The 22,884-nt window shown below is 40.9% G+C and overlaps 1 long non-coding RNA gene across 1 annotated transcript in view; it reads left to right on the top strand.

The window, feature by feature from the left end:
- Nucleotides 1-15,023, top strand: part of LOC115568550 (uncharacterized) — an 83,061-nt gene extending 68,038 nt beyond the window's left edge. The window contains exons 3-4 of the long non-coding RNA XR_003981423.1: nt 861-1,015; nt 14,326-15,023. This is a non-coding gene — a long non-coding RNA (uncharacterized LOC115568550). The remainder of the gene's footprint in view (nt 1-860; nt 1,016-14,325) is intronic.
- Nucleotides 15,024-22,884: the final 7,861 nt, after the last annotated feature.

Below are 22,884 nucleotides of genomic sequence, written 5' to 3'. Positions count from 1 at the left end.
CAGGCTCTTCATCATTGATATTAAGCACCTGTAGACTTAATATACTTTTAAGCACCATTGTTTTCTCGCCGTCCTTGTTTTGACTGGTCTGCGGAGGCAAAGGTGAAGAGGTTATTGTGTGATGACAGAAGGTGTCACTGATGGTGGTTGTTTATTAACACGATGAAATATTATGTGTTGGTAAAGTATGCCAACAGAAGCATTTAATCCACAACTATGACAAGCAGACAGGAGTTCCAGATCGGCAACACTGGCTCAAAAACAAGTGCACGTAAGTTTGTTTATGATCCTTTCGGAAATTCCCTTTGTGTCTGTGGCAGCTGAGACAAAAACAACTACGACTAAAGAGAATACTGATGAAAACAGACACTTAACATCAGAGTTCAACCGAGACAAACAATAACATAACAGCACGCACGACAACAGCTTCAGCACTTCAGTTTTGTACAGATTAAACAAACATGATATACTTTATGAATTTGCTGGTAGATGTCTTTTGTTACCGATGTTTTCCTGTTTCCAGGCTTCATGCTAACTCAAGCTAACTGGCGGATGGCCATAGCTAAATACAGACATGATAGTGATGTGGATGTTTCACCTAACTCTTGGCTACAAAATGGGTTGCTCAAATTGGCAAACAACTGCTTTAAAGGTGCTTTAGTCAGTGTATTGTTTTTACACGTAATTGTTAAATTTTATTCCCAGGTTGTCAGATACTGTCATTTTGGGTTAAAAATTTGGAAGAAACCAAACTAAAAGGGGGAAAACACGGATAGTACATCAACAGGCTCAAGGGGCTTTTCTTTTTTTTGTGCTTTTCTCTTCTTGTGCACTGATTTGCTTAACTCTCTCTCTCACAGGCCCAATCTGCCAAAAAGCCGCAGACAAGGGCCATCTAGCGCCAACGATGCGCGACACACCGCAACAACTGGAGCCACAAAGCTAACTGCCGGCCCCGATATTAGCCGACCGTCAACCTGGTGTTTAAGGACCCCAATACATGAAAAGCTACAAGGTAAGTGACGCAGGCTGTTTCTCTTACACAACTGAAATAATGCAGTGGAACATGAGGAGATGTCATCCAAATCTTAACCAGTGTTAGTTGCTGGGCTAACCATAGCTAAAGTTTGATGGATAGTGTGCAACCAGAGGAAGGAGGAAAAGTCACAGACACTTTCTGAATGACTGCCGATAAACAATCAAACATAAAACTACTGGCTGTATCAGACGGCTCATCCTTTTCCTCCGACGGTACTCTACATCTCTGGTCCTGTCTACATGCGTTTAAGGATCTGTGACATTGAAGCCAGATGATATTTTGACTTTGATCTTTGTGATGGCAACTTTACTGATCACCACATCACAGCTAGTATCTTATCCTCGCCGTAAAAACTTCTACTGCACATCTGATCATCACTGTAACTGATCTACTTTGTCTCAGTGGAACCATCTTAGAAAAAAATAAACATTAAAGAGACTCCATTGAAGTCAAGTCATCAAATACAGAGCTATCAGCGGTTAAATCTGTCAAAAGAGTTTTATTTTATATGACAAATATACAGGACTCCCTACCTGTTTAACTGCAGGTCCCCACACTGGTGTAAAAACATTGCAACAGGGTTTAAATGGCCGTACGAGCTCGACAGACACCTTTGTGTTCTGTGTATCTGGAACCGTTTTATGTTACGAGTCCTAACAGACACATAAGCTTTCCTTTGACAGCTCAGGACAAAGCTGTTCCCTGAAAACAGTGCGGTCCGATAGACAGACAGAAATATGCATTTTTATCACGTACATCAGACAGACATAGTTGATTTGCTAAGGTCACGGGTTATTCAAAATAAAACGGTGTCCCTTTCTATGAGAACATCTTCCCTTCACTTTGAACTGCACTGTCTGTAACATGGCAGACATGCCTCCCCAGGCAAAACGCATGTTACGCACTGCATGCTGTCGCCAAAATTGCTGAAAGGTTAGACATACAATCAGGAAATACTCCATGATGGGTTGCAGCAGCTCAGCGGGAGTTCAGATTCCCCGTCGTTACAATGTGTCATGCCTTTCCCTTTCCTCTATGACCCCCCTAACCCAGTGGGTATCACACTGCTGCGCTGCAGTGATGACCTGGAGGATCTCAGAGGGGCCTCTGGGAGATTTATGAGCACCATGCTTTTGTTTTGCCACGGAGTCTTACTTATTTTTCTTCACTGTTCGAGACTACAGGTTGAGATAATGAATCCACAGAGAGCTGCTCCTCACTGGTTACCCGGTTTGACCATTTTGTTCAGATATAGTTGTTGTCGTCATTTTGTCTTAATTTAGAAAGAATATAGCAATAATAATGTAAACTTAGCTACTTGTCAACAAACTAGGATCGATCTTTAAATGGCTGCTATAAAGAAAATGACTATAATACATTGAGACAACAGACAACCTTTTATGAACCCTTATACAACACCTCGCTCTATCCCTCTGTTCCAACAAGAATCATAATCCTTACCTCTAGGCACACATTTGCAAAACAGGGTGGACAAGCTGTATTGGGATTGGGCCTGGGTCCTGATTCTAGGGTTGAAAGCGAGGAACGTCTTGCTATTCTCACCCGATGTTCCATATCGTACAATATATAACACACATGGAAGGTAACAGTTGGCGTCATGAAAGGGTGTGAAAGAACTTCTAGAGCTTGAACCGGACTGGAGGCTGAAACTTCACGCGACACAATGGCCCGTCAATTAACAGAACCACTCCCTATCACTTATTGAATATGGAACACGGTCCTTTGTGTACTTGGACACGAAATCACACGTTGCCAAACTAAGTGTTAACACACACACACATACGTTATATCCTGTGAGGGATTTGTTTAATTGACCGCTTATGCCTAGCATGCAAAGCCAGTTATGTTTAATCAATAGCACATTGACCCTTAAATCACAGCGCGATTACAGCCTGTACGAAAAATGCACCACTATATCTGCATATGTTTCACCTCAACCGCTGAAATCCTGTAGCTGCAGCGCTGCCGATCCTGACGACAATGCTTCCCCTGTTCTGTCTTTGTCAATGATATGTCCAATGACATGCTTCATTTGCTAGACTGTCAGGGGCTGGCGGTTTCTAAAAGGCTAGAATAACTTTTGTGCGCAGTGATCGAGCCTGCAGATGAGGGCCGGTTTAATCACTTCAGATTGTAGATAAGGGTACACTGAAAGGTATAGCTCAGTAATAACAGCTAAAATGGGCTATAAATAGCGTTTGTCATCAGAGCCGGGAGAAGAAGGTGTGTGAGCGGACAGGCTGACTGGATGATATGTCGACTGAGGTCAGCGTGTGCGTGCCGACTGCAGCGGCTCCATTTTTCCATTGGTCACTGCTGACACCAATAAAAGTCTTGCACATGACAGGGTTGCAGCAGCAGGGTCTCATCGCCCAGAGGTTGCTTTTTATTCTCCTTCCAAGAGAGGCTGTAAAGTCAATGCCTGCAGCTGAATATCACATAAACTGTATTGTTTTCTCGGACTGAAGTGACGAGTTTAGCCAAACTTAAAGTGTTTCTGTTTGATCGTGGTTTTTAGTAGCGTGCAATATACGCCATTTAGTATCAGATTTTAGGATGGTTGAATGATTTATAGCGTTCACTTTGATATTAAATATCCAACACATGAATATTTTGCTCTCTTCTGTCTCCATTTTAGTCATGAATAAATCATAGAGGTGCTTTCCTTCCTCACAAAACAATGACTCATCTCTGATATCAAGATTTCATCCTCGTGGCTTTTTGTCTCCAAGTTTTCAAAATGACTTTTTCTCGTCATTTTGAGCATGTTAGCATGCTGTTGTTTGCATTTAGCTCAAAGCACCACTGGGCGTATCATTCAGGCTCAATGAGTTGCGAGCATGGCTGTTGACTCTTCCCATTTGATCCCATTTCCAATTTGTATTCCTACCCCTGGTTTTCGATTACCTCCTTGGCCCTCAGAGAAGAGTTGCAATGGGTAGTGGTTCAAATCTCCCCTTATGAAATGGGACAACACTATAAGACCCTCATACATCATCAGGTATCACTGATGGTGTTTATGTAAACAAATGCAACCAGACGTTTGCAGCTGAATTTCACATCAGCTGTATTGTTTTTCTCTGACTGAAGTGACAAGTTTATGGAAGTGTTTCTCTTTGATCGTAGTTTTTAATAGTGAACAGTATTTTGTATCAGATTTTTTTAGGATGGTGGGATGATTTATAGCACGCACATTCATATTATAACAGGCAACACATGAATATTTTGTTCTCTTCTGTCTCCATTTTATCTATAAATAAATCATGGAAGTGCTTTCTTTCCTCGCAAAACAATGACTCATCTCTAATATTAAGTTTTCATCCTCATACTCTGGCTTCCTCACCAAGTTTGTCTCCAAGTTTCCTCATTATCCTTTTTTTCTTGTTACACGGCAGTTTCCATGCAGGGTAATGATGAGATTTTTTACACCCTAACAAGCAAAAAAATAAGGATTTACAGTGTTTTCCTCTCAAGTCGTCCCCTGCTTTCCAAATATCTGCATCAAAAAAAAAAAAAAAAGCAGCTCATGGGCTTATAGCTCCCTGTGACAGCAGCCTCAGCTCTGTTTCAGACTTAGCCTGAGCACAGCTTAACCCCCAACCAGTGCGTATAATGGGCCAACTTGACTGGCCGAGTTTGACATGCAGTCGTCCCTTTGTAATGGGGCTCAGAGCCTGCTATGGTGGGGAAGTTTACAAGGGGAAAGGGGGAAAGAGGAATTTGTGGGGACAAGACAAAAGCTGCAGCAACTCAGAGGTGGTTGCCTTTTTTCTTCAGCTGCTGTCTGTCCGCAGTAGAGTCTTTAGTCTGAGGGGTCAGGAGGTCAAGTTAGGCACAGCGCTAATCCGTTCACAAGCTTATTATGAGCTCCTGAATGTGCGGACACGAGCGGTGCAATACTCACAGTCGTAAGTCGAGTCAAAGCTCCTGATATACTCTCCTTGTTTCAGCAGCTATATGTGAAATGTGAACACTTATGTTTCTGTTTAGTTAATCCAAGCGCTTTGTACATTAGTTAATGCCCTACATTCTCTTATTAGGCCAACATTTACATTCTGGATGGCAGCGTCAGTCAGGCATGGTCCCCAGAGATTGATTATTATAACTTCGGTGATCCTCTTTTTAATCTAGCGCCCAATACTACGAAATGTAACAAGTTGTTACCTCCACAAAGGAAGTCGTGTTTTCACCTGTGTCCATTTGTTTGTTGGTTGGTTTGTCAGTAAAATCTCACAAAAAAAACTACCATTAGATTGCCACAAAACCCTGTTAACTTTTTGGTTTGGAGCTGGGAAATTCATTCTCACTTTGTTTTATAATTTTTAAGGGAATAATACATGAATGTTGATTAAAAAAAACAGCCATATTTAGGTGTCTGGTATCTATGAATGAGCACAAAAGAGTCATGTGTTCTACTGAGTGCCATTCTAGTTTAATACCACAACCTAAAGGACCCATTGTTTGATTTTTGCATCTCATTTTTAATTCATCAAATAGAGACACTTTGGGAGTGTAGGTCAGGACAGTTGCCATCCCAAAGCATCTCTTTTTGACAAGTTGGGAATGAGATTCAAAAATCAACTTTGTCACAAATCGAAAAAAAGTCATGGTGGTTACTTTTTGTTTCTTTTACTTCAGTCTCTCTTTCAAACCCAACTTGAACGATGTTCGAGCACCACTTAAATGGAGATGGATCTAAAACAATTCATGCACCAGCGTACGTCACTGCACCGTGCCGGAAATGGGCGAAAGGTGGCGTGTCCACCCAAGTGTCATGTTCCCATTGCAGCTGGGACAGACAAATACCCGTGGCTACCTCAGAGTCGTTTTACCCAGGAATGAATGCCAGTGGTACCCTGTCTTAATGAAGACAAAAGCCAGATGTTATGCGTTTTTTCCAAGTCCAGTGCTCGACTACGTCCGCCAGGTAGTCAGTGATTTTTTTCTGCCTGCTGTTTGGTGCTGGGTACTGTACAGAACAGAGGGGTTTTAGAGCTTTTTTTTTGTTTTACTGAAAAGAAAGGTGCTGAAAAGAGAATCTATGGAGTTGGTTGAAAACTCTGTCAGCTCTTTGCTATGAGCAACACCTTTAACACTACACACAGTCATTTAATCCGTTGTTATTATAGTAATATTGATTAAAGCCACATTAAGCAGGACTGTGGCTCATTAACCTTGCAGTTAGCAAATGCTTCGAGTGATTTATCATTAGATTTTTCCTCGTTTGCTTCCAACCTGCTGTCCCTAAGTGACTTAAAACTTATCCATGATTAGGGATTAGTGGAAAAGCAGAATATCCACTTTTAATCAAGCCGCAGGAATCGAGGCACGTAATGTCTGTGTGGGCTCCACAAGCGCATGTGATGACGCGTGATCAATCGGTCATCCGAGGAGATTAGCGAACACAATGGCATTCCTGCACTTACAGTAACATCCTACATAATTAAAATGGAGAAAATTCCAAAGTGCAATTAATGATACCAATTATAGATATTGTTTAAACAAACAACCTGACATAATGACAGATACACTGACTCACACACACACGCATCCATGCACGCACACACACAGACACACACACACACACACACACACACACACAGGATGTCCGAAAGTAAGGAAGCACTGTGTGTCAATAGGAAACAACACAGCATGAGCCGGAGTGTGTCCCGTGTCCCTGAAGGCACCGTGCACTTGAACCAGGTGCCTTCCTTTGTGTATTTTCCTGTTTACTGACTCGCCTGCCTGCTTGTTTGGGTGTTTTCTTTTGGTCCCCCAAGTCAATACCTTCCTGTGGACCGTGTAGCTCTTGCCTGACTTCATTGCTTTTTTCTGGCCACCGGAGGTCATTAAAAAGGCTCAGAATATCAGCCAAGGGAAGTCTGATGGGGTCCAGTGTGCGGTGCATTGTTTTGAAACCATGCTGGTTTTGGCTTCAGCTATTTCTGGAGCCGCAGAGCTGCCTCCTGCACATCAACTGTATTCAACTGTAAGAAGTAGTTATTTTCCACCTACACCTTTGTCGCCAAATAAAACAATGCCATTTCCAAGGACTTCCTTCAAGTATAGATTTATTTCCTCTCTCCGGAGTCGTAACTTTACACAGAGACTCAAACACTGGAATGTTTTTTTAATTCTTATGGGAAATAGTTTGATTTAGTTCTCATATTTAATTCAATTTCATTCTGACAAATCAATTAATTTGGGCTAAATAAACATCATGTTGTCCAATGACTTTTTCCACTTGCGTCAGCGTGAGGAAGACATTTTTGTTTTTTAGTGAAGTATTGGGAGCCATTCATAACGCCCACATGTTCGAATGTAATGAATTTGCCGGTCCCTTCACCTTTCATCAAGCACCGTCAACAGGTTACTACGAAACTAACAAATAAAGAAACTAACAAATAAAGGTTGATTACTACTTAAATGCTACAGTGAAGCAGTGACATCAGTGTTTGAGTTTGGTGCTGCTTTTCAACTGAGATGGTGAATATGGTAAATATAATACCTGCTTAAAGCTCCTGTTTGTAAGATGGTAAAACTGACGCTTTGGGTTTCCCAACTCGTCAGATACTGACGCTTTCAGATGGTGGCCGACCCGACCTACAATCCTAAAGCGTCAGTATCTGACGAGTTGGGAAACCCAAAGCGTCAGTTTGACCATCTTACAAACAGGAGCTTTAACATCACCAGCGTTGTTGTGGACATGTTAGCAAAGTAAACTATCATTTGCAACAAAGCACCAGTGTGTGTCAGTGCAGCCTCACAGTGCCACTAGCACGGCTGTAGACGCTCCACTGGAGCCAATCACAGCCATTTTAGGCCGTGCTGCGCCACAGCACATCTCAGCAGCGGCTCTCCACTCTGCTCCACTGAGAATACCTGGCGAGTTTATTTTTTGACAAAAGCAAACCGCAGCAGCATCAAGCTGCACAGAGATCGAGGCAGGCAGGAAGTCAGACACGAGACGGCATAGTGCATACAGTCAATTTTCAAAATAAAAAACCTGGATCTATAGCACAGCAAACTCATTGAAAATCAGAATTACTAAAAATAACTAGATAAAATATGTCCCACCCAGTAATCAACCTCCTGCACCATCCGCCATTTGTTTGTTGTTTATCATTAGGAGTTTGGCGAGTGACAGTATATTGGTGGAAGTGTGGACAATACTGATTAGATTTGACTGAGGTTTAAGGTTTAAGGCAGTCCTGCATTGGCTTCACTTTTCCGACCCTAAAGCTCCGTCCATATTTTATCACGTCAGTGATCCCACTGTGATAACTTTCCAGAGTTGTAAAACCCCGCAGAGTTTTATAATCTGTTGTGCAGTGTTTGGCGTCTGTTCAGCCTTCACATTCGTGGATCTATGACACAAACGGGACTTCCTGGATCAGGTTCCATATCTCACTGGTACCTGAGGCAACACGCTCCCACCAGTTTTGGGGCCCTTGCATTGTTTTAACACAGCGCCGAATGCCTGTTTAGTCTTTTCAGATTTGAGAGTTAACTCAACTCTCTTGACCTCAGCCTGTGATATCGTTCAGATTTGTCTCTCTCACACTCCGTATCTGGGTCGTGGATCGGGCCTTTCCAGTGTGACCTTTGTTTTTGTTATCAGGCGCACTGTAGACCCCAGACTGCAGAAATCACATGTCCACACGCAGATACACATAACTGGGCCTGTGTTTGCTTACACACCCCAAAGCTCCCCTGCTTTCATCACGACCCAAGACAAACACTGTGATAACAAGGGATTAGTCTGACTTTTTTTCAGAATTGCTTGCCTCGACTCTTAACATATCACACACTCACTCCAGCCTTTATCAGGCCTTTGTCAAATGCAACCTGCTACTCTAACACTCATCTACTGTACTCTCTGCTGATAAGATCCTTCCCTCGCCTGCAACAAGTCGGGTTATTCCCTCAGCAGTTTGGAATTTGTCACTCTGAGAGACAAATGGAAGCGTAACAAGTCTCCCTGGTGAGGGTCCAGGGCCCCGGAGGACTGGAACAAGACTCTGTCACCTCACACCAAGCACACACAGTTATCATCCAGCACTCTGCCAAACATGCCACCACCTCACCAGCTGCACTTGGATCTGCCAGGAATGGCAGCAGCCTGCGCCCTTGACAGAACCACTGAATGAGCCATTTCTTGCCCTCAGCCTTTAGTCAAATCATAACCATCATTTCCCAAAATCAGGCTCAGAATGTGGACACGATTACCGTTAAGCAAACCTAAAATATTGTCTTTTCAACCTCATTTAACCACGAGATGTACCACAGAAAAAGCCTTGAGCTGAGTAGTGTCTGTGGTCAGTGTTTCTTCGTATTTTACCACTGAAAATGAGCTGTTAGTGGGCAGCAATTTGGGCTTTTTTCCAGGCTTGTGTTAGTTTTTCAAGGTTATCTCCGGCTTCAGTGATTTCACTAAATGTCCCACTTTTAAGGTATTAACTGTTTTCGCAAAAACCCTCTTAAACGATAATGCATTCTTTCTCTGAATACGACCTGACATATTACACAGACATGCTTTTTCTCAGCTGTACAGTATTTACACAGTAGGTATTCATGAGGGTCTACGGTCTGCGGGACGTAGAAGATTGCATGTGATGGTCTCGTTAAGGAACATAACTCAGCCGTGCCACAAAGTTCTGCAAATTGCCTTAACCATGCTATCTCATAACCTAAAAGTCGATTACATTATTGAAGACAGACTTGAGGGATTGCAGACTCCGGCCATTTGTTCCCCAGAGCCCCACACGCTGCTTTACTGTAAAATGCGATACCTCTTCATTAATCCTGCTGATTGGAGCGCGGCCCAGTAGGATGTGTACAGTTCGAGAGCCGACCGCATGGCTGAAGTTTGTGTGTGTTTGCATGCACGCTTGCACACATTTATATTATTGTGAGCGTGATGTGCTTTTACATCTAAAAGCGTGTGTGTATGTGTGTGTGTGTGTGTGTGTCTGTGCATTGTAAGTGAGGCATCGGCGCCTCGGGACTCAAACCCCTCCACCTCTGAGTGTGTGTGATTGGAGCGCCGAAGGAGAAGTCTTGCATCCATCTCATCTGACAGCCCCCGACCTTCCAGTAATCCCAGTATTTCTCACTATCTCACTCCCCATTACCTCACACATACATACACACACACAGGGACAGCAGGCATGTGACCTGCCGCAGCATCAAAGCCAGCCAGCTCATTCATCTGCAGCTGAATCGACAAGCAATCGCACTCAGGACTCCATCATCAGCTACTGCCTAAAATCTGCTGTTATTCCATCTGCATTCCTGCTTTTAAGTTCAGAGTCCTCCAGTCCGTGTTATATCATCTCTGCAGCCTGATTCGGTGGAGTCTTTCATTTCTCTCCCAACGGCTGGTGGAATGAGAGGTTCGGCTGTGATCGCAATTTGTTGGGCGAAATTGCGACAGTGATTTTACTTTTACTCAGCTCTACGGATGGTATTGTTTGTCCGTCCGTCAGCAGGTCCACCGCTTTGTTCCAAAGTCTAAAATATGCTTATATACAAGTACATCAGCAAGAGCAAACCATATTCCCTTCTCTATTAACAAAACGAGGAAATGTTGTTAATAAACATAAATGTTGATACTGAACGTAAAGTAAAATGTTGACTGACGACATGTTTCATTTGTTTCCCATCAACATCACAATCCTGTTATATACTTTTCTCTCATCAGCATCACTCAACATAATAATACAGAAAAAGCCAGTTGTGACTTGAGAAATTAGATTTTTTATTAATGTTTGACAGAAATCATGATCGTTCCCTAAAACCTTAAAGGGCTAGTGCAGGTTTTTTGATGTTGGATTATATGAGGTTCACTATGTTCCCTCAGCTGTAAACATCTGTATTCCTACACCAGGCAAAATGTAAAGTGCCCCAAATTTCAAAAACTTACCGCACACGTAAATGAAAATATATATTTTAGGCTGGACTTATTTTAGGTTGTACATTTGCGCAGATATTCATGGTTTCCAGATGATGTAACCTGATTACTTTGGTTATTACTTGACTTTTGTTTCAGCACCACCACAAGGTTGGCCTTTGTGCATTTAAGAGAAATGTCTCATCTTCTTCTGGATGGATCACCATGAAAAATGTTGGCTTAGTAATTACTTTGGTTACCACTTTTCTCTAGTTCCATTATCGGGTATAGATAGTTCAGTTTATCCACTGTTTACCAAATACCTGGAAAACTGATCACACTAACACTTTTAGTCTGTTGTAAACCGTCTATTAAATGTTTAAATAACCCTTAGAAATGCTAAACAGGACTGTTATATTAAAGGTTACGAACATAACCAAGATGCCAACCCGTTATTTTAGAAAATGTTAGCATACCAACATGTCAAACTCGAGAAAACGGTAATCATGAAATGCACAGGATGTAATTTCTGCTGCTAGGATCTCTCAGGCAAAACAATCACAGCAAAATATGTAGTTTTGTGACATTGTGAGGCAGCGTGGGATCATCTGAAGTGACTCAGACAAAAAATGTTCAGAGAGGAAGTAATGTGTCAAAGATTTATTCACATTAGATTTAGTCACGTTCGCCGACTTCCTTCCTCACACTCGTTTCACACTCGCGCTTTTCCCATGTTTCCCTAGAAGGTAAAGTGACAGGCGAAATGCACGGTCACCTCGAACGACATTATGGATTTCTCTGGGTTTGTTGGAAACATTTGAGATGATGTAAACAAAATATCTAATGAAGATCTGGTCATATTAGGACATTTTACTGCAGAAATGTTACACAGTACATCTTTAAACCTTCTAAACATCATCATTGCGAGCATGTTAGCATGCTGACGTTAGCATTTAGCTCAAAGCACCACTGTTCCTCAGCACAGAGTGGCTGCAGAATCGTAGTCTTCCTCATCTGCTGTGAATGTCACGATCACTGTAGCTTACATCGAGAGTCTTATGCTGAAAATGGTATGTGGCAGTGCAATGAAAACGTCAGCACAACATTATACTGAGCAGGTTTTTACAGAAGCTATAACTCTCCTGGTTGTTGCTACTGCAGGAAGGTGTTACTCCTGCTCTGTATGTGAATCTCAGCTGCAAACCTTTGTCTCCCAACTGCGTCTGATTTACCGCCTGTTATCTTCTGCTTCCTCTATCTGGCTGAACAATCTGGTTTCACTTGGGCTCCCAGCTCTATTTAAGAGCACTTTGTCATCACAATGAGAGGAGGAGATATTCCTCCCTGCCAAAGCACCCCAAATTATTGTGTCGTAAAGACAAAAAGGGGAAGACGTTTTTTATATAGCCGGTGCTGAAATCTCCTAATTTCTTCAAGATGTTGGGATTCTTTATGGGAAAGATGAAAAGAGGTTACATTTTCCCCAAATGTAGCTTTTATTTCTGATTACTGCTTATCTCAACTGAAATCTACTCAAAACAAGATATCATGCTGTGTGTTTAACTTGGAAATCGTACAACAACAAAGTTAAACATCAGTCGAAAAGGATTAGTAGTGTTGTGGTGATATTTATGATACGATCAATCCAGAATACGTTAAAATTTCAGGTTGACCATCGTCTCAAAGAGCATTGTTATCATAACCTTTTGTGAATTAACTAAAATATGAGGCTGATTTGTTCTTGACAGATATTTTTGTCTCGCGTTGCTCGTGAACTAACTTTAACTTTACGTGTTACGAGTGATAGTCTCCCAATAACGAACCTGTGTTGCGTTCATTTGGCAGCAGATTAAGGAGTTTAGTGTTCTTGTTTATTAGTTTGTTCGTGCTTTGATAGCGAGTGAATCAAATTAGTTAAAGAGGCTATAATCAACTTTTTTGTATTAATCAAATTAGTCCTTTTATGTAAATGAGTCTCACAATTACCGTCTGATTAAACTCTACGTAACCCTTTGATGTCTTTCAGCACTTTTTTTGCTCTCTTTTTTCCGGCCTGTAAAATTTATGTCCAAATTGCTCTCATGAGTCTCAGTTACAGTCGCAGCAGGCAGCTGTTTTCAGCTAAAACTTTTTGGTAACCCTTTGTACATCAGCTACACTGTGTATCACAGCAAACAGGCACAGTTAGTGAATATGTGGTGAGCATAGCTGATTATTTAGCAGCAACTGAAGACTGTAACACTTTGTTCAGGATTTGTAGACGACCAGAACAGAGCTAATAGTAGAGAGAGTACTGGGCCACAAACACGACTTCAAATGAAACCAAAGGAAGTTGAAGTTCAAGGTCACAATATATCAATGTTGTATTAATAGCAGGGTTCCCCTACAGAGACGGCCAAAAAAGGAGTTATTGCAAGTTTAAACAATTCTGAAACATAAAACAGTGAAAACTTCACTTCAGTCAACCTTTCAGTCACATTGTGTCAATGATATTAGTCAAATTCCTTGTTTGTGTACAAATACTTGACCAATAGAGTTGATTTAATGAAGAATAATATTGTTTTATTATTAGTCTTAACTAATTATTTCATAATTACCAAGATTCTGTTTTTTTCTCACATGTATATGAGATATAATCGTTTATCTTTTTCCTCATTTTGTTGTATTTGCCTTTTACTCTGCAAAACCACAGATGTGTTAAAGCTTTACGTTTCTTTATGTTGCATGTTGCACTTTACATTTTACAATTTCCTATCACTCTCGTGTCACAACACTCGTCACATGCTCTGGTAAGATTTGTGCACAGAACCCACTTGGTTAGGTTTTGAAGATTCGATGGTTTGGTTTGAAATAGCTGTTTTGGTCGCCACAAAGATGGCTGGATATGTCCCCAAGTCTCCTTAAAAAACACGGCAGGAAAATCACCCTAAATATCTAATATGCTATAAAAATATCCAGTGGTGCCGCACTTACAAGTGTTGAATCTCTGTGGTCCCTCGTCAAAACTATTCTGTAGTTTATAAATGCCGAAACATAGATTTGAGCTGCAGTTCGGCATCCTTGTTGCCTGTAACTCATACACAGTAAAATATGTGTGTTAGAGATGTAACAGGAAGGTGATATGGCTCATGTTGCACAAAATACATACAGTACAATATCCGTGGTTTGCAGAAACATTAACTTCCTTAATTGAACATCACATCCTGGCAATGTGGTCGTCCTCCTCCAGGGGACAATGTGTAAGAAAAAGTCTAAATCGAACCCTTGTGTTTATTTGTTATATAAAAAATAACAAACACTTTCATCCATTTGAGCAAATATGAAGTTAGAAAATCAGCCTTGAGCAATGAACACTTTTTTCTGTGTTATGTAGCTGTAATCTCGGGGAAGTGGCAAGACTTGTAATCAGCTTCCCCCGGCCTCTGCAGTGGCACAGCAAACAAAGGCAGCTCGAAGATTGGAAGTGAGTGACCCCAACAGGGCCGGTTGTTGTTTACTTTATACAGAGACTGACGGCCGCATGCAGGACTGCACTGTGTATACGTGACTGAAGTCAACAACGCTCGATGGCAATGCGTAACAGGTTAGGACTGCAGCACCTCAACGGTTATTTCTTCTGTGGCCTTTCTCTTTCTTAAATTGTGGAAGATTTCTCCGAATCTCTCACTTTCCGTCCCTCTGTAGACCAAATTAAAAGGACCAGTAGGGCTCTGGAGGCTGGCATCCACCGTTTAACTGATTTATACCCCGTTAACAACGCTGCAAATCCACAGCAACCATTATGGTCACTTTAGAAATATCATCCACTCCTCAGAGATACAGGAGAATGTGCATCACAGCCACAGTTCATCCCAACCATCCCAGCAGGGCAGCAGGAGGAACACCCATGTTGTATTCAACTGTTTACTGGACTGTAATCCTTCATGTTGTTCTAACACAAGCCATTAAATGTAATTGCTTTGATTTGCAGTGCTGTGTGTTTGAGACGTGTTGACGCAAGTGACACAAGGCAAACAAATCTCCAAATCTCCAAATCCCTCAGCGCCGAACCAAAAAAAAAAAAAAAAACGAGTCCTCGCCTGATGCAATTATTTCATGTTGATTTGATTATAATTCGGTTCCATCCTGTAACTCTCGGTCGGAGCAGATGTGTCACCGGTTCACAGCCAGACAGGTTTTTCAGAGAGCATCCATGTTCGGCCACGGTGCCCTGCCTTCCCCTCTGCCTGAGCTCCTCTGACTCACACACTGAACACTGTTGCCAGGGCTACCATTTATTAATATTGGTCCATAACTTTCAGTCTCGTCTCCAGGCTGCGGCGTGGCCGATGGTTCACACAGCCACCGAATCCCCTGACACGCACAAACACACTAACAAACATGCACGCAGACACACACATGGCTTTGTGTCCGGTGGATGTATATTGTGAATGGGAGCACCTATAATGGAGCGTGGTGTTTGAAGAACAGGGTGTTCACTGAGACCGAGGAGACAACTGGAATAAGTTGGACACTAGTGACCCCTGGTGGTCGTGTTTGGAGAAGCGCTTCAGTTTTCTCCCGTTCACGTGTATCCAGTCCTAAATCCACACCACATGTTTACTCTGATCAGATTTTGTGACAAAGTGAAATAAATAAAGAAAAACACTTTAAAATAACACAAACACCAGGGTTGTTGAAAGTACCTCAAAGTCAAACTTCAGCAAAGATATCATGTTAAAATATTACTTTTGTATTAGTGAAATTCATCCATACAAATAGTACTTGAGTAAAAGTCTTGATTAAAAGAATCTGAAATTAAATTAACTTGATTATCAAAAATACAGGTAAGAGTTAATTATATATATATATATATCTTTATATATGTGTACTGTATATGAGGTGTTGATCGATTTTCAACATGGCCAGCTATCAGTATTTCTGGTTATCTGTGTTTTTCTTTATATTTTTGCTGATAAATTCATTTGAAAATGTGCATCTTTGGCTTTGATGCAGCATTTAATCTTCAAAGTAATTATTAACTAAAGTTATTTAAAAAATGTAGTGGAGTACACAGAACAAGTACGCGTGGAAGTATGAAGTACCAGAACATTTTCAAGGGAAGTATAAATACCTCAAAATTAGCGAGAGACTTTTCATTTCGAATACCATGAACGTTTGGAACAAAATGTGCTCATTCATTTATAGGCGAATAAAAATCGCTATTTTATCATATTTGTCCAAAATCCAGTTCCATTATAGCAGGTAAAGCACATCCTGACAGCTTGGAATATTACTGTCAGATACTGTTCCCCCTCTGTTCAGTATGAAAGGAGGCTCGCACATCTTTCAAATTCATACTGCTGACTTCTTCTCCAACGATAGATAAGTCCTGTGATTTTCAGGTTGATATGATTAAATTTGACCATTTAAACAGGGGGAACGCATCCTGACACCGTACAATATTACTGTCAGATATTATTCCCCCTCTGTTCAGTATGAAAGGAGGCTCACACATCTTTCAAATTCATACTCATGACTTCTTTCCCCACAACAGATAAGTCCTGTGATTTTCCGGCTGATATCATTAAATTTGACCATTTAAACAGGGGGAACGCATCCTGACAGCTTGGAATATTACTGTCAGATACTGTTCCCCCTCTGTTCAGTATGAAAGGAGGCTCACACATCTTTCAAATTCATACTCCTGACTTCTTTCCCCACAACAGATAAGTTCTGTGATTTTCAGGCTGTTATTATTCAATTTAAGCATTTAGAAACAGGGGGAACGCATCCTGACACCGTACAATATTACTGTCAGATACTGTTCTCCCTCTGCTCAGTATGAAATCAGGGTCGCACGTCTTTCAAATTCATACTCCTGACTTCTTTCCCCACAACAGGTAAGTCCTGTGATTTTCAGGCTGATATCATTAAATTTGACCATTTAAACAGGGGGAACGCATCCTGACAGCTTGGAATATTACTGTCAGATACTGTTCCCCCTCTGTTCAGTATGAAAGGAGACTCACACATCTTTCAAATTCATACTCATGACTTCTTCTCCAACAACAGATAAATCATGTGATTTTCAGGCTGATATCATTAACTGATAATGATAATCTACAGGTAATATTTTATGTGCACCAGTATAGCTATGACAAGGAATTATATGTAGACTGGGGTTTTACGTTTGTGTGTAATGTAAAACATGGACTGTGAGGAACGAGGCTGAGCACTATCAGTGTCTGACTCAGAGACTCAAACAGGTCGGGCTGGGTCCATCCGATGACGCTGTTAGGTTCTTACTGTAGGTTACGTCCTTGTACAGTACATGTAGGAGGCTCCCCTCCCGCCCACAGCATTTCACAGCAGAGGAAAGTGCTTTTGAGACCTAATTTTATATACTTGGCAATTTTTTTAATCTTTCAAATTTGGTTTAGTGGTCAATGACACATGTTTCTGTGGTGTGACAAACTCATAACACACATTTCTTTCTGCTGACTTTAAGTACAGGACAAGGATACAAAATCCCAAGTAGTTACTGGGGAATGTGTAAGGAACAAATCAGGAATTAATTGATATTGATGATTTTATTTACATCTTAAAGAGTAATTGAGGGCGCGCCTTAACTTCCAGTGATGTCAAGAAGGAACAGTTAAAACCAAATAGACGCAAAACAACAAATCACAGTTTAAAACTTTTAAGAGAACAGAAGTCTCCTGTTTTTAAATAAACCTATAGGTACAATTATAGTCAAGTTAAGTCAGTTTTACAGTATCATGATGCATAATAAGCTTTATTTATAAAAATCTTTATTTGAAAAGATATTTTAGTGTGTGTTCAAGTGCTTTGACTAACAAGAAAAAGCAGGAAACTCAAGAAGACAATGTTACAGAATAAACAGTCAATGGTCAAAACCAAACACAAGTAAGACGAGTCTGAGGTGAGTTAAAACAAGAAGACAACAGAAAAGGTAAAAACAAAGTCAATATGAGCAGACACAAGTAAAAGGATGAACAGCAATAAAACAGACAGACAGACGGAGAGAAATGCAAACAAAGACATGAACAACATCAATAAAGAACAACAAGAAGACGACATCACGTCAGAGGAAGTAAGAGCAGTAAAACGAGTAAAGTCTGATAAATAGATTAATATAAATAAACAAATGAAAGCAGTAAAGGACGGTAGGATAAGGACATCACATGAGGAATTATAAACAGGCTGAGAGCAAAAAGGAATAACAAGATGGAAAGAAATCACAATTATGATTTGAAAGAAGTTACTGCTTCTGCGAGACTCAGTCTCCTCAGGTAGGTCGATCCAAAGTCGAGGGGCCCAGACGGCAAAAGTGGGCCCAAAATCACGAATCACAAAGCCTCAGTGGCTTAACAGCACGGCAAGACTCACCATATAAACCCTTTCAGCAGGGAAAGAAATGGAAAAAAAAACCTCCAAGAGCAGCAGAGGAGGAATCCTTCTCCTGGGATGGACAGACGTGCAATAGATGTCTCATGAACAAAAACCAACAAAATCACAGAGTTTACAGATTACAATGACAGAATATCTGATGCATCGTACTTCAGTCCTCTGCTTCAAATGTTTCCTAACAAATTTAAACCAAATTGGTCTTTATCAGGCTGCAGCTGAGCTCAACGACCAGCTGATCATTTGAATCACATGTGTTGGCGCAGGCAAACCTCTAATACATGCAGGGCAGCCGACCAGCGGAGAGCCAGGACTGAAAAACACACTTCACCTTGAAAACAAAGAAGCTGCTGAGTTGTAAAAGCAGTGCAGAACAAGTTCCTTCATAACAAACTGAGACAGAAGGATTCTCCAAAAAGAACAGTCAGGACATGAACTTCTTTCGGACCATATGTCTCATTCTGCAGCCTCAAAATACGCAACAAACAAATCAAAAAGTAAAAAGTAAATCAAAGCTCTTCACGTGATCGACCCACGCAGGTGATTTCACATATTTGGGTTGATTAGACCTTTTATCAGGACTGTGTAGGTGTGTGCAGACTGTGTTTGACTGACGCCGCCCTCGCTCAAATTACAACTTTATCATTCTCATTAGCGTAATGACTTGCCATAATTCACAGCGTAGCTCTGCCTACCTTCAACTGAGCAGACGTCTAATCAGCCCGTTGAGGCCTTCAATCTGATGAAAACAAAACAGTTTGCATCTGTGTGACATCTGTGAGTGTAAGTTTCATTTTGTGGGTGCAAACTGGAGAAGTTTATTAAATCCTCGTGAACTAACTGCAGACAGAGTTCACTGTGAAAATTACACATGTGAGAGAATGTGTGTTTAGTTATTATACATTTACATTTTGCACTCTGAGATATAACTCAACTGTGTTTAAGACTAGAGACTTAACTTGACATTTGGATGCATAATCTGTCTTCAGAGGTGTATTCTGATGGATACATGTGCTGCAGAATCATCCAGCTGTCTGACGGAGTCGTGTCACGTTTCCTAACAACGTTAATTTCTCTGTGGAAGCAGGAAATAAACACGGAGCACTTCCACCCCCAACTGGCCACCTGGTGTTACTAAATGTTCAGAAACACTTTGTTGTTTATATAAAGTGTTCCTTCACTTTTTATAATGACAGTCCTGTTAAATATAAAGTGTAAACCACAGAGCACTTTTATTATTACAAGACTGACTACTTGTGGAACCTGATCTGACCTGCAGTGTGATGTTAAGAACACCATGAAACTGACATGCCTAAATGTTTGAGTCAATATTTAACTTCCCTTCAAATTAATGATTACGGCACATCTGCTTATGAGTGATGTCTTACAGCGATATCTTACTCACATCTTATTTACAATACAGCGTGTGAGCAAGAGATAAAATTAACAATATGAGTGTTAACACAACCAAACACTAATCACAGGTGTGAATCAAACAATGATGAATTCATCAGGTTTGGGCTTGTTGAAGAAAAGCATCAGACCTTTATAAGGTCTAACGTAAACATGCCGTGACAATAAAGGCGTCGTATTAGTTAAGTAGAGATTGCTGGTTTACGACCGATCTTTGGTTTCTAAGCAGACAGTAATTAAAGTGAAACTCTGGCCAAAATGCAACCTAGGCTTAATTTGGTGCCCTAGGCAAGATTCTTGCCGAGGGCATCGCAGTCAATTTCACAATCAATTTTCATACTCACACAGGAGCTGCACGTGTGTATTCAAGATTTTATTTCTTTTAAGTCAAAAATATCACACCAAATAAAAACTGAAGAAAGAAACAAGTGATAAACATACAATATAAATAAGGCATTGTGCAAACATATTATCTCTCTGCCTCAAAGTGCCGTCTCTCGCTCATCTATTGTCAGCCGCTTTGCAAATCCACCTCCGACTCCTTCCATGTATCCATGTTGGTATTGTGCTCCCGGCTATCCTCATGAACCTTTAGCAAGTGGCTTGCATTGTTCCAGTCTTTTAGTCCTTCCTTATTAAGTCTGTATTCTTTTGGAGAAAACATTTAGCAGCAGAAGCAGTGCAAGCTATCATTTCTGTTTGAGTACATCAGCCAGCTTCTTTTGATTTATTCAGCATTGACTAAGACTCTGTTACAAAACTCATGTTGACGCTCTCCCATCTTTGTTTTTGGGAAATGTGTAACTGCTTTTTATTTGAACTGGTCCTCTGTGAACAAACTCTCATCTCACTTTGTCAGTTAGAAGAGATGTCCAGTCAGCTTTTAGTCCTGATGCTGTGTCACTGTGCTGTGCTGAGGTAGAGGGACAGGAGCACCTGATGCTGTGTCACTGTGCTGTGCTGAGGTAGAGGGACAGGAGCACCTGGTGCTGTGTCACTGGGCTGCTGGTGAAATATGTTAAAAGTGCATCTAAAGAGAGAAGAGACGTATATGTGACCACTGGATAATACAATTTAATAAAAAACAAACAGATGCTTATTGTGTGCTATACATAAGACTAATATAGACTAATAAGGAAAATGTGATGAGATTCATTCAACTTTATTGTCATTGCGATGCAATTCAGTGTAACCAGAGTACAAGTGCAGTGCATATATTTCACCAATGAATTATATGGGAAAGCTAAGGTGTGGAGTATTAACAATAACACACTTTAACACTGATGTAAACTTTAACAAACATAAACTGTGACACAATAAACCAAATGCTTACAACGACCCTGTTACAAAGGGGATGGAAAACTAATAGCATTTTAACTGACATACAAGCAGGAAGGACACCTGTAAAATAACACCTGAACAGGCCTCACGTTAACTTTCCAAATGTCCCTGATGAATTTAAGGTGGAGTAACATTAACACACGTCGACTCAGCTATTTATTGATTATTAAATAATGCTGCTATCATCCAAAGTAAGCTAGCAAGCTAACACAACGGTAGCTACGATCATTAAACTATTAATTTCATTCACTTCATCACATCACAAACAGGTACAGAGAACCGAGCCAGAACCCGGAAAAAAGGCCTCTCCATTATTTAATAGTCTTTGGAATGACGTTATGTTGCTGTGGGCTTATATCATATTGCAAAATAATAGTAGTAATAGCACTGGTAAAAAATTATATATTTTTTGTTTGTGGCGCCCCTAGCATTTGCCTATACCGCCTATGCACAGGGCCGGCTCTGTACCCGAGTCAAACCTTCATGTAAAAGCATAATTACGATAAAAGAGGCACTTTTAAGATTTACCTCACTTAACTCTCCTCCAGTTTATGTCACATTCGGAGATCGATGGCAGGACGGCGGTGAGCGGAACAAGCTACTGCTAATGTGAGTAGTTCAAAAACATCCTTTTTAGTAAACTCTGTGTACACAAACAATGTTCTCAATGCTCGTGTTCGAGACCCTGGTGATACTACGAGCAAGGTTTCATGTTGTGTCGAGCCTTCTTAGTGTTTTAAAACAAATGCTATCATAAAAGTGCCCCTAGCATGCCATCGAAAATGAGTTTGACCCGAAAACAACAAAACGGTAAATCTTAAAAGTGCCTTTTTTATCGTAATTATACTTTTACAAGAAGGTTTGACTCGGGTACATTCACAAAAAAAGCCTAAGTTTGGCGAGAGTTTCACTTTAAGGAGGCATCAAGTTGCAAAATGCAGGCCAGCAAAGTTCAGAGTCGTCCCTGATTCACAGCGGTGGTCCTTAGTCGCCTGAATAATGTACGTTCCTGCAAAGCGCGGATATTGTGAAACATTGCTTTATGTTGCAACTCCACGTTTCTTTAGGTTAAATTATTATATATTTTATGGTGACAATGCTGTGCTTATAGTCTGGTTAGGGTTTCGGCACAAAAACTGCTTGGTTAGGGTTCTGAAAAGATCATGTTTTGGCTACAGGTTCCGGTCACCACAATCATGGCTGCAGATTTCACAGTTTGTCGTCACAAACACAGCTCCGAGGTCGCCTTTAAAACATTTGGTGCTTTCACACTTTCAAATGTTGAAACTCAGTCTCCAACTGTGGTCAGTGGCTTGGCAGCCTTCTCGTCTGTAACTCCACCACCATCCCCTCCACCTCCGAGCATGAAATTCACGGTCATAAACATGTAAGGTGAACGTGATATGACACGCTTTGCAGAAATGTCTAAATATATGTAGTGGCTGATGTGGCTTTTTTCAGGGCTGATACCGATTACTGGAAATCAAGGAGACTGAAAGCCGATATTTGGAAGTACAATTTGTGCGAGTTCTGTTCTTAAGTATAATTTTGAGGTACTTTTTTTTAGTATTTCCATTTTCTGCAACTCCATACTTCCTCTCCACAACATTTATTTGATGAATTTAGCTACTAGTTACTTTGCAGGGTCAGATTATTCACTTTTGACAGGCTATTTATTGTAACATGTTACCAAGCAGATATTGTTGTAGAAGGGACATTGTGTGAGAGGATGTAGCATCAGAGCCAAAATACCATATTTTTGAATATG

Source organism: Sparus aurata, chromosome 18 (genome assembly GCF_900880675.1).
Source record: "Sparus aurata chromosome 18, fSpaAur1.1, whole genome shotgun sequence".
Lineage (NCBI taxonomy): Eukaryota > Metazoa > Chordata > Actinopteri > Spariformes > Sparidae > Sparus > Sparus aurata.
Note: the sequence above shows the minus strand (reverse complement) of the source record. Positions and strands in the feature narration are given on the sequence as shown.